The sequence below is a fragment of the Stegostoma tigrinum genome, chromosome 12 (genome assembly GCF_030684315.1).
Source record: "Stegostoma tigrinum isolate sSteTig4 chromosome 12, sSteTig4.hap1, whole genome shotgun sequence".
Classification (NCBI taxonomy): domain Eukaryota; kingdom Metazoa; phylum Chordata; class Chondrichthyes; order Orectolobiformes; family Stegostomatidae; genus Stegostoma; species Stegostoma tigrinum.
This window is the reverse complement of record NC_081365.1, coordinates 79258893-79268745: the sequence shown is the minus strand read 5'-3', so window position 1 is coordinate 79268745 and position 9853 is coordinate 79258893. Positions and strand designations below refer to the sequence as shown.

The following is a 9853-nucleotide window of genomic DNA, read 5'->3' as shown; positions in this document are numbered from 1 at the left end:
ATAAAGTTAGGAGGTATGGGATACAGGGTGATTTGGCTGTCTGGATTCAGAATTGGTTGGCTGACAGGAAGCAAAGAGTGGTTGTAGATGGTAAGTATTCTGCCTGGAGGTCAGTGCTGAGTGGTGTCCCGCAGGGCTCTGTTCTTGGGCCTCTGCTCTTTGTAGTTTTTATAAATGACTTGGATGAGGAGGTTGAGGGGTGGGTTAGCATGTTTGCTGATGACACAGAGGTTGGCAGTGCCGTTGATAGTATCGAGGGCTATTGCAGGCTTCAGCGAGACATTGACAGAATGCAGAGCTGGGCTGAGAAATGGCAAATGGAGTTCAACCTGGATCAATACGATGTGATGCATTTTGGAAGGTCGAACTTAAATGCTGAACATAGGATTAAAGGCAGGATTTTCAGCAGTGTGGAGGAACAGCGGGATCTTGGTGTTCAAGTGCATAGCACCCTCAAAGTTGCCACCCAAGTGGATAAGGTTGTTAAGAAAGCATATGGTGTCTTGGCTTTCATTCACGGGGGATCGGGTTTAAGAGCCGCGAGGTTATGCTGCAGCCCTACAAAACCCTGTTGAGACCACACTTGGAATATTGTGTCCAGTTCTGGTCGCCCTATTATAGGAAAGATATGGAGGCTTTGGAGAGGGTGCAAAGGAGGTTTACCAGGATGCTGCCTGGACTGGAGGGCTTATCTTACGAGGAGAGGTTGACTGAGCTTGGACTTTTCTCTCTGGAGAGAAGGAGGAAGAGAGGTGACCTGATCGAGGTGTACAAGGTAATGAGAGGCATGGATAGAGTCGATAGCCAGAGATTTTTCCCCAGGGCAGGATTGACTGCCACGAGGGGTCATAGTTTTAAGGTGTTAGGAGAAAGGTATAGAGGAGACGTCAGAGGTAGGTTCTTCACCCAGAGAGTTGTGAGCGCAGGGAATACTTTGCCAGTGGAAGTCGTGGAAGCAGAGTCATTAGTGACATTTAAGCAACTGCTGGACATGCACATGGACAGCAGTGAATTGAGGGGAACGTAGGTTAGGTTATTTTATTTATGGATTAGGATTATTCCACGGCACAACATTGTGGGCCGAAGGGCCTGTACTGTGCTGTACTTTTCTATATTCTATGAACTGGGGAAGGGTGGAGCTGTTCCAATGGGCCCAGCTCCACCTGAATCGTGCTGGGACCAGAGTCCTAGCAAATCACAGAATTGGGGCTGTAGATAGGACTTTAAGTTAAATAGTCGGGGTGTGGGTTTGGCTGCATAGAAAGTTACAGATAAAGTTAAAGTGGTTGTGGGTGGGTGGGGGTGCCCAGCAGAGGTTATTAAAGTTTCCAGAACAAGTAATGAGACAGAGAATATGGAAAGGGTCAGGAATCTAACTTTAGGCACAGCAGACAAAGGGACAACTATAAGTGGGGCGGTCAACACAGCACTGAGGGTGTTGTACTTACACAGTATACAAAACAAGGTAAATGTGCTGGTAACGCAGATTGAAATTGATGGGTCTGATATTGTGGGTATCATACAGAGGTGGTTGGAAGGGGAACAGGGCAGGAAACTATATATCTAAGGATACGCGTCCTATCGAAAGGACGGGCAGATGAGCAGAGAGGGTGGGGTTGCCTTATTTGTAAGAAATGAAATTGACAGCTGAAAGTGATATAGAGTTCAGTGGCATAGAATATGTGTGGGTAGAGTTGAGGAACCGCAAAACAGTAAAGACCCTTATGGGCATTATATACAGGCCTCTTGGTCATAGTCAGGATGCGGGGCAGCAAATAAAGCCAAGGACACTGTATGATTTATTGACTGCTGTATCCACCTTATCTTCCACCTTTGATGATCTGTGTACACATACACCCAGGACTGATCTTGTATGTCCTTAAGAATTGTACCCTCTATTTTATATTGTCTTTCAATATTCTTCCAAACAAAGTGCATAACTTCACACTTCTCCGCATTGAGTCTCCTCTGCCACCTATCTGCCCAGTCCACCACTTGTCAATGTCCTTTTGGAGTTCTACACTGTCCTCTTCTCAGTTTGCAATTCTTCCAAGTTTAATGTTATCTGCAAACTTTGCAACTATCCTCTGCACATCAAGATCTAGATCTTTATGTCAGGAAAAGCAGGGGGCCTAATATCAACCACTGAGAAGCCCCACTACAAACCTTCCTCCTGCTCAAAAGTACCCCTTGACCATTACTCTCTGTTTCTTATCCCTCAGCCATTAGTATACTTAGATTTTCAGTAGGCTTTTGATAAAATCTCTCACAGGAGACTGGTTAGAAAGTATAAAAGATGTGGGATAGAAGGTAATGCCCCGTATCAGTTAACGAATGGCTAACAGACAGAAAAGACAGAAGGAATAAATTAGTCGTTCTCGCATTGGTACACTGTGACTAGTGGGGTACCCCACAGATATGCTCTTGGGCTCCAGCTGCTCACAATATATATCAATGACTTGGACTAAATGTAGTATTTCCACATTTGTGGATGGTACAGGACTAAATGGGAATGTTTTGTGAGAAGTAAAGTGGTTTCAGAATTTGGACAGGCTTAGTGAATGGTCAAGAACATGGCAGATGAATACAATGTGGAAAAATATGAAGCCATCCAATCTGGTGGGAGAAACAGAAGTATGAATAGTAAGAAGTTGGAAAGTGTAGATGTACAAAAAGACCTGGGTGTCCGAAACAATAAGTCATAGAAGGCTAATATATAGGTGCAACAAGCTATTAGGAAGGCTAATAGAATTTTAGCCTTTATTTGAAGAGGATTGAAATACAGAAGTAGTGAAGTCTTGCTTCAGGTGTATTGGAGACAACAAAGTGTGGAGCTGGATGAACACAGCAGGCCAAGCAGCATCTTAGGAGCACAAAAGCCGATGTTTCGGGCCTAGACCCTTCATCAGAAAAGGGGGATGGGGAGAGGGTTCTGAAATAAATAGGGAGAGAGGGGGAAGCAGAGTTTGGTTAGACTGTGCCTGAACGTCTGGACCAACCTCAGGGAATCTCTTTCCCACTGCAACTCTCTTGTCGTCCCCGCCTCCCTAACCTGTTCTTCCTCTCACCTATCTCCTCCTCCCACCTCAAGCCGCCCCTCCATTTCCCACCCACTAACCTCATCCTGCCTCCTTGGCCTGTCCATCCTCCCCGGACTGTCCTATCCCCTCCCCACCTCCCCACCTATGGTCTCCTCTCCACCTATCTTCTCCTCTATCCACCTTCGGTCCGCCTCCCCCTCTCTCCCTATTTATTTCAAAACTCTCTCCCCATCCCTCTCTCTGATGAAGAGTCTAGGACCGAAACGTCAGCTTTTGTGGTCCTGAGATGCTGCTTGGCCTGCTGTGTTCATCCAGCTTCACACTTTGTTATCTTAGATTCTCCAGCATCTGCAGTTCTCATTATCTCTGGAGGTCTGCAACCAGTTTTTGTCTCATTGTGTCAGGAAAGATGTTGTTATCATACAAGGTGTGCAACAAAGTTTCACCAAAGGTACCCGGGATGGTAAGGATGGTCCTTTGAAGAGGAGATTGAGGAAACTAAGCCAGTAATATCTTGTGTTTCAAAGAATGAGAAATCACGTGATTGAAACTTTCAAAATACTTAAAGTAATAGTGCTGATGAAATTAAGATGTTTCGCCTGATTGGGAAGTCTTGAACCAACTTATAAATAAGGGGGATGCCACTTAGAACTAAGATGAGGAATTAGTTTCTTCAGAAAGTTATGCATCTTTTGAATTCTCTACCACAGGTGGCTGTGGAAGCTCAATCTTTAAGTATGTTTAAGGAAGAGGTAGTTAGATTTCTGATGACCAATGGCATACAGGGTTATGGAGATGGGGTGAGGTAGGACATCCGAACAGGCTGAATGGTCCATTCCTTTTCCTTGGGGCCCAATGGGCCTCTGCATTATCCAGTAGCTTCGCTCGTTTTGATATCAGCTGGATTGATTTGAATTTGCTGAAGACAAACATCTGAAATGCTGGGGACCCAGGAGGAGGCTGATACGGATCATTAATTTGGCAGTTCTGGCTGCAATTACTTCACTCATGTAGTTTGTACTCATCATAAAAATCAGCCAGAAAATAGAAACAGTAGAAACAGATGAATGGATAATAGATCTGCTCATTTGAGTCAGAGCATTCTCTGAAGGATAAAAGATTTGACTGGGAAGGAGAAGTTCACAGAATTACTGAGCCACATTATCAATTGATGAAGACACCAACTACCAAGTGTCCAGACTTCATTTATGTGAAAAGAAAAGCAGCTGAATTGATGCAGTGAGGCAGCAACAAAAGAGTGTAGACCAGTTCAAGAGAAAGATGCGCAAGAGCTGTGGAAGTGTCTCGCAGTTGGGTCAAACTGACGATCTTGTGAAAAGCCAAATCACTGGGTAAAGATGTGCTGAGCAAAATAGGAAGAGCAAGCTATAGAGATAGATCAACAGGGTGAATGAGAAGGAACATAAATCAAAACATTCATTGTTTTGATTAAAGATGACAATGAGTCTGAAAGCATGATAATCAGAGGAATGAAACAATGTCAAAAGTGAGTTTTGAGTAGTTGCATATGGATGTGAGAAGACCATAAGAAATATAGACAGAAGAAGGCCATTTGCCGCCCCCCCCCACAACCCCCCATAAACCTGCTCTAACATTCAATGGGACAATGGCTGATTCGACATTCCTCACATCCTCTCTCCTGTCCTTTAAGCCTTGGTACCCCTGCTGATTGAGCTTCTATTTATCTCAGCCTTAAATACATTTACAGCTGCCCCACAGCTCTTTGTGGCTAGGAGTTCCAAAGACTCACTACTCTCTGAGAGAAGAAATTCCTTCTCATTTCCATCTAGAAATTCCATTTAAATCTCTCTAGGAGAAAGCTCATAATGGACAGTGATCATCTTCCACTGAAGCAGATGTACAAGACAGATCTATATAAATTACCAGAAGGACTAACAGAGGTTATTCTTGAGACTTCAGAGTTATGATTCCCTTCTGAAATGCAAACGTGGCAGAGAAATAGTTCAGGCAGATGCCCTATCTTGGTTATCAACACAGTGGGAGGGGGACAGGTGTGGGGACGGTCATGGTATAGAACATAGAACATAGAACATAGAACAGTACAGCACAGAACAGGCCCTTCAGCCCACAATGTTGTGCCGACCATTGATCCTCATGTATGCACCCTCAAATTTCTGTGACCATATACATGTCCAGCAGTCTCTTAAATGACCCCAATGACCTTGCTTCCACAACTGCTGCTGGCAACGCATTCCATGCTCTCACAACTCTCTGCGTAAAGAACCTGCCTCTGACATCCCCTCGATACTTTCCACCAACCAGCTTAAAACTATGACCCCTCGTGCTAGCCATTTCTGCCCTGGGAAATAGTCTCTGGCTATCAACTCTATCTATGCCTCTCATTATCTTGTATACCTCAATTAGGTCCCCTCTCCTCCTCCTTTTCTCCAATGAAAAGAGACTGAGCTCAGTCAACCTCTCTTCATAAGATAAGCCCTCCAGTCCAGGCAGCATCCTGGTAAACCTCCTCTGAACCCTCTCCAAAGCATCCACATCTTTCCTATAATAGGGCGCCCAGAACTGGATGCAGTATTCCAAGTGCGGTCTAACCAAAGTTTTATAGAGCTGCAACAAGATCTCACGACTCTTAAACTCAATCCCCCTGTTAATGAAAGCCAAAACACCATATGTTTTCTTAACAACCCTGTCCACTTGGGTGGCCATTTTAAGGGATCTATGTATCTGCACACCAAGATCCCTCTGTTCCTCCACGCTGCCAAGAATCCTATCCTTAATCCTGTACTCAGCTTTCAAATTCGACCTTCCAAAATGCATCACCTCGCATTTATCCAGGTTGAACTCCATCTGCCACCTCTCAGCCCATCTCTGCATCCTGTCAATGTCCCGCTGCAGCCTACAACAGCCCTCTACACTGTCAACGACACCTCCGACCTTTGTGTCGTCTGCAAACTTGCTGACCCATCCTTCAATTCCCTCGTCCAAGTCATTAATAAAAATTACAAACAGTAGAGGCCCAAGGACAGAGCCCTGTGGAACTCCACTCACCACTGACTTCCAGGCAGAATATTTTCCTTCTACTACCACTTGCTGTCTTCTGTTGGCCAGCCAATTCTGTATCCAAGCAGCTAAGTTCCCCTGTATCCCATTCCTCCTGACATTCTGAATGAGCCTACCATGGGGAACCTTATCAAATGCCTTACTGAAGTCCATATACACCACATCCACAGCTCGACCCTCATCAACCTTTCTAGTCACATCCTCAAAAAACTCGATAAGGTTTGTAAGGCATGACCTACCCCTCACAAAGCTGTGTTGACTGTATTTGATCAAGCCATGCTCTTCCAGATGGTCATAAATCTTATCCCTCAGAATCCTTTCTAACACCTTGCAGACGACAGACGTGAGACTTACCGGTCTATAATTGCCGGGGATTTCCCTATTTCCTTTCTTGAAGAGAGGAATTACATTTGCCTCTCTCCAGTCCTCAGGTACGACTCCAGTGGAGAGCGAGGATGCAAAGATCTTCGCAAGTGGCGAAGCAATTGCATTTCTCGCTTCCCAAAGCAGCCGAGGACAAATCTGATCCGGGCCTGGCGACTTGTCAATCTTAATGTTTGACAAAATTTTCAGCACATCAGCTTTGTCTATCTCTATCCAAGGTAGTAAATGTTACATCACCAAGTCAAATTTGAGATGACACTAGCAAAGCTGATAAGATACGTGCTCTCTCAGCAAGTGACCCAAGTATGGTGTGAGAACATACAACAACAAATTTCTATTATTTTGTTTAGAAAAAATAGCAAATGATTGGAACAGCTAAATTGATTGTACAGGAGTATTTTTAAAAGAAAGAAGGAAATGTTATCTTATTTGTAATGAGTAAGCAACTAATAATGTATCACAGGCTGCTATATTGCAGTCAATGCGCTGTGTATCAGTTTGCTAGCCCACCAGCTATGTGAAGGGATGTACTTGATGAAGCCAAGGAGGCCATATCTATGTGAAGTTACTTCGAATCTTTGAAAACCAGAAGACTTTACAGTCACTTAGTTGCAAAGAAAGAAACTACATATATTCATACAGCACAGAAATGGCCCTTTGGCCCATCGAATCTGCACCGACATAACTATCCCTACAAGTGTGATAATCCCAATTTCCCGCACTTGTCCCATATCCTTGAATATTGAGATATTTGAAGTACGCAATCAAATATTTTTTAAAAGTTGTAAGGTTTCCAGCCTCCAACTACCTTCCCAAATAGAGCATTCCAAATTCCCACCATCTGCTGAGTGAAAAGTTTTTCTTTCCCAAATTCCTGCTGAATCTCCTGCCCCTTACACTAAAACTATGCCCTCTTGTGATTGACTCCCTCAAACGATGAAAACAAGTGCCCCATATGCCTTCTCTACTATCCTATTCACATGCTCTGCCAATTTCGGGGATCAGTGAATAATTACTCCAAGATCCCTCTGGTCCTGTAGGCAACCCTGTGTCTTGCCATTCATTAAATACTTCCATATTTTGTTTCTTCTTCCAAAGTGCATCACCTTCACTTATTGGGGTTAAAAACCATCTGGCACTGGTCTGCCCATCTGATCAACCCATCAATATCTTCCTGTGACCTACAATCACTCCACCAATCTTGGTGTTGTCTGAAAATTTGCTTAACATACCCTCTACATTTTTGTCACATGTCATTATATAGAACAAACAATAACGGTCCCACAACTGATCCTCGTAGTACACAGCTGGACACCAGCCTCCAATCACTCAAATAGTCTATTAGTGTCCTATTACTAAGACAGTTTCTGATCCAACTCACCAAGTTTCCATGAATTCCACGTGCTTTAACCTTCTTAATCAATCTCTCCTGTGGTACCTTGTCAAAAGCTTCACTAAAATCCAAATGAACTATATCAACTGATCTTCTCCCATCCACACACTTAATCAGGTTTTCAAAAACTTCTAACAACTTGTTAGCATGACCTCCCTCTGACAAAGGCATACTGACTATCCCGAATTAACCCATGCCAGTTCAAATGGGTATTAAATTGCTCCTTCAGAATTTTCTCCAACAGCTTCCCTACCACTGTTGTGAGACTCGCTGGCCTGTAATTTAGGATCAAAAACAGAAGTTGCTGGAAAAGCTCAGTAGGTCTGGTGGCATCTGTGAAGAAAAAAATCAGCATTAATGTTTCCTTTCTTATGTCCCCTTTTTACTATTCTAATTGCTTTCTTAAGCTCCCTCTGCCCTACCTGTATTTCTCTATGGCCACAGCTAAATTCCTGTATTTGGACTTGCTAAAAGTCCCACTCTTCTTCTTCATGCAGTCCTGAGTTGTCCTAGATATCCAGGGATCTCTGAACTTATTGCTCCTACATTTCCCTCTAAGAAATACATGTTGGACATGTACGCTCGTCTGCTATTTTTTTAATGCACCCCCCATTCCATTGCTCCACTGTAGACTTACCCACAAGGAGTTGATCCCAGTCTACTGTGGCCAGATCCTGCTTTATTTTGATAAAATCTGCCTTCCCCTTTTTCCAAAGCTGTCTTTTGAAGACCATCTTTTCCCTTGTCCAGGACAAATACAGACAGGATGTGTTGTGGTCACTACCACCTAAATGTTCCCCCACTGTCACATGGAGCACTCGCCTGGCTTCTTTCCATAGAACCAGATCCAGCACTGTGCCGTCCCTTGTTAGGCCTTTGACATATTGGTACAAATACTCCCCTGGATGCTTTTCAAGAAATCTGATCCCTCCTCCCCACCAAATCCTTAAAACTATGATCATCCTAATTTATGTTTGTAAAGTTGACATTTCCTAGTAATAATTACTGGACTATTACTCTTACACGCTTCTGCGAACTGCTTACATATTTGTTCCTCCTTTTGGGAGCTCTTTGGGGTATCATTCCAAGTAAAATAGCTGCCCTTTAACATCCCTAAGTTCTACCCACTAAGTCTTGTTTGAGGATCTTTCTGAGAGATCATCTCTCCTTATTGCAGGAATTGACTCCCTAATTAGTAATGCTGCACCACCACCCTTTCCACACACTCCTCTGTCTCGCCGGAAGATCCTACAACCCGAAATGTTGAGTTGCTAGTCCAGCCCTTTCCCCAGTCATGGTAACATTATCATACTTCCATGTGTCAGTCCACACCATTAACTCATCAGTCTCACCCATTACACTCACAGCAGTAAAGTAAAGACCGGCTAGCCTTGCCTTACTCTCTTGACACTCAAAATGGTTAAACACACTATAACTGACTTTCATTGATGTAGCGTGATATGTCTCTGTTTAATTGATATTCTGTGTCGCCTCCACCTGCCAGACTAGCTGAAAGACAGTGCCAGAGATCAAGGAATCTAAAAACCTGCTTCTTGCACATGCATTGATCTGTCCATTTTTCTATTTCTGAACTTGTTTGGGCAAGTAGCACATGGCAATATTGTTGTAAGGAATATGGACATTCAATTCTGACCCAAAATTTACTTCACCCCAGGTGGGACTTGAACCCACAGTCCCTGGCTCCGGAGGCCAGTGCCTTATCCATTAGGCCACTGGGGCTGGTTATGGTTATGCCTCAGAGGTTATGATTAATTTCTTAATCTTCCTGTGATCAATGGATGATTTAATGTTTGTTGTGAGTCAGACCTTTCTTTTCATATTGTATTCATCCCAAAGATTGATGTGTGATTGGGTTTGATTGGTTTCTAATCATTAACAATTAGCACCATTGATTTCATTGTGACGATACTATATGGCTTTAAGAGGTGTATTTTGTCTTCTGTTGGTGAAGAAA

The 9853-nt window shown here is 43.6% G+C and overlaps 1 non-coding gene across 1 annotated transcript; it reads right to left on the bottom strand.

Annotated features, from left to right (window-relative positions):
• Positions 1-9545: 9545 nt before the first annotated feature.
• On the bottom strand, positions 9546-9618 carry trnar-ccg (transfer RNA arginine (anticodon CCG)). The gene has a single exon. It is a non-coding gene; the product is annotated as a tRNA-Arg (tRNA).
• Between the last annotated feature and the right edge of the window lie 235 nt (positions 9619-9853).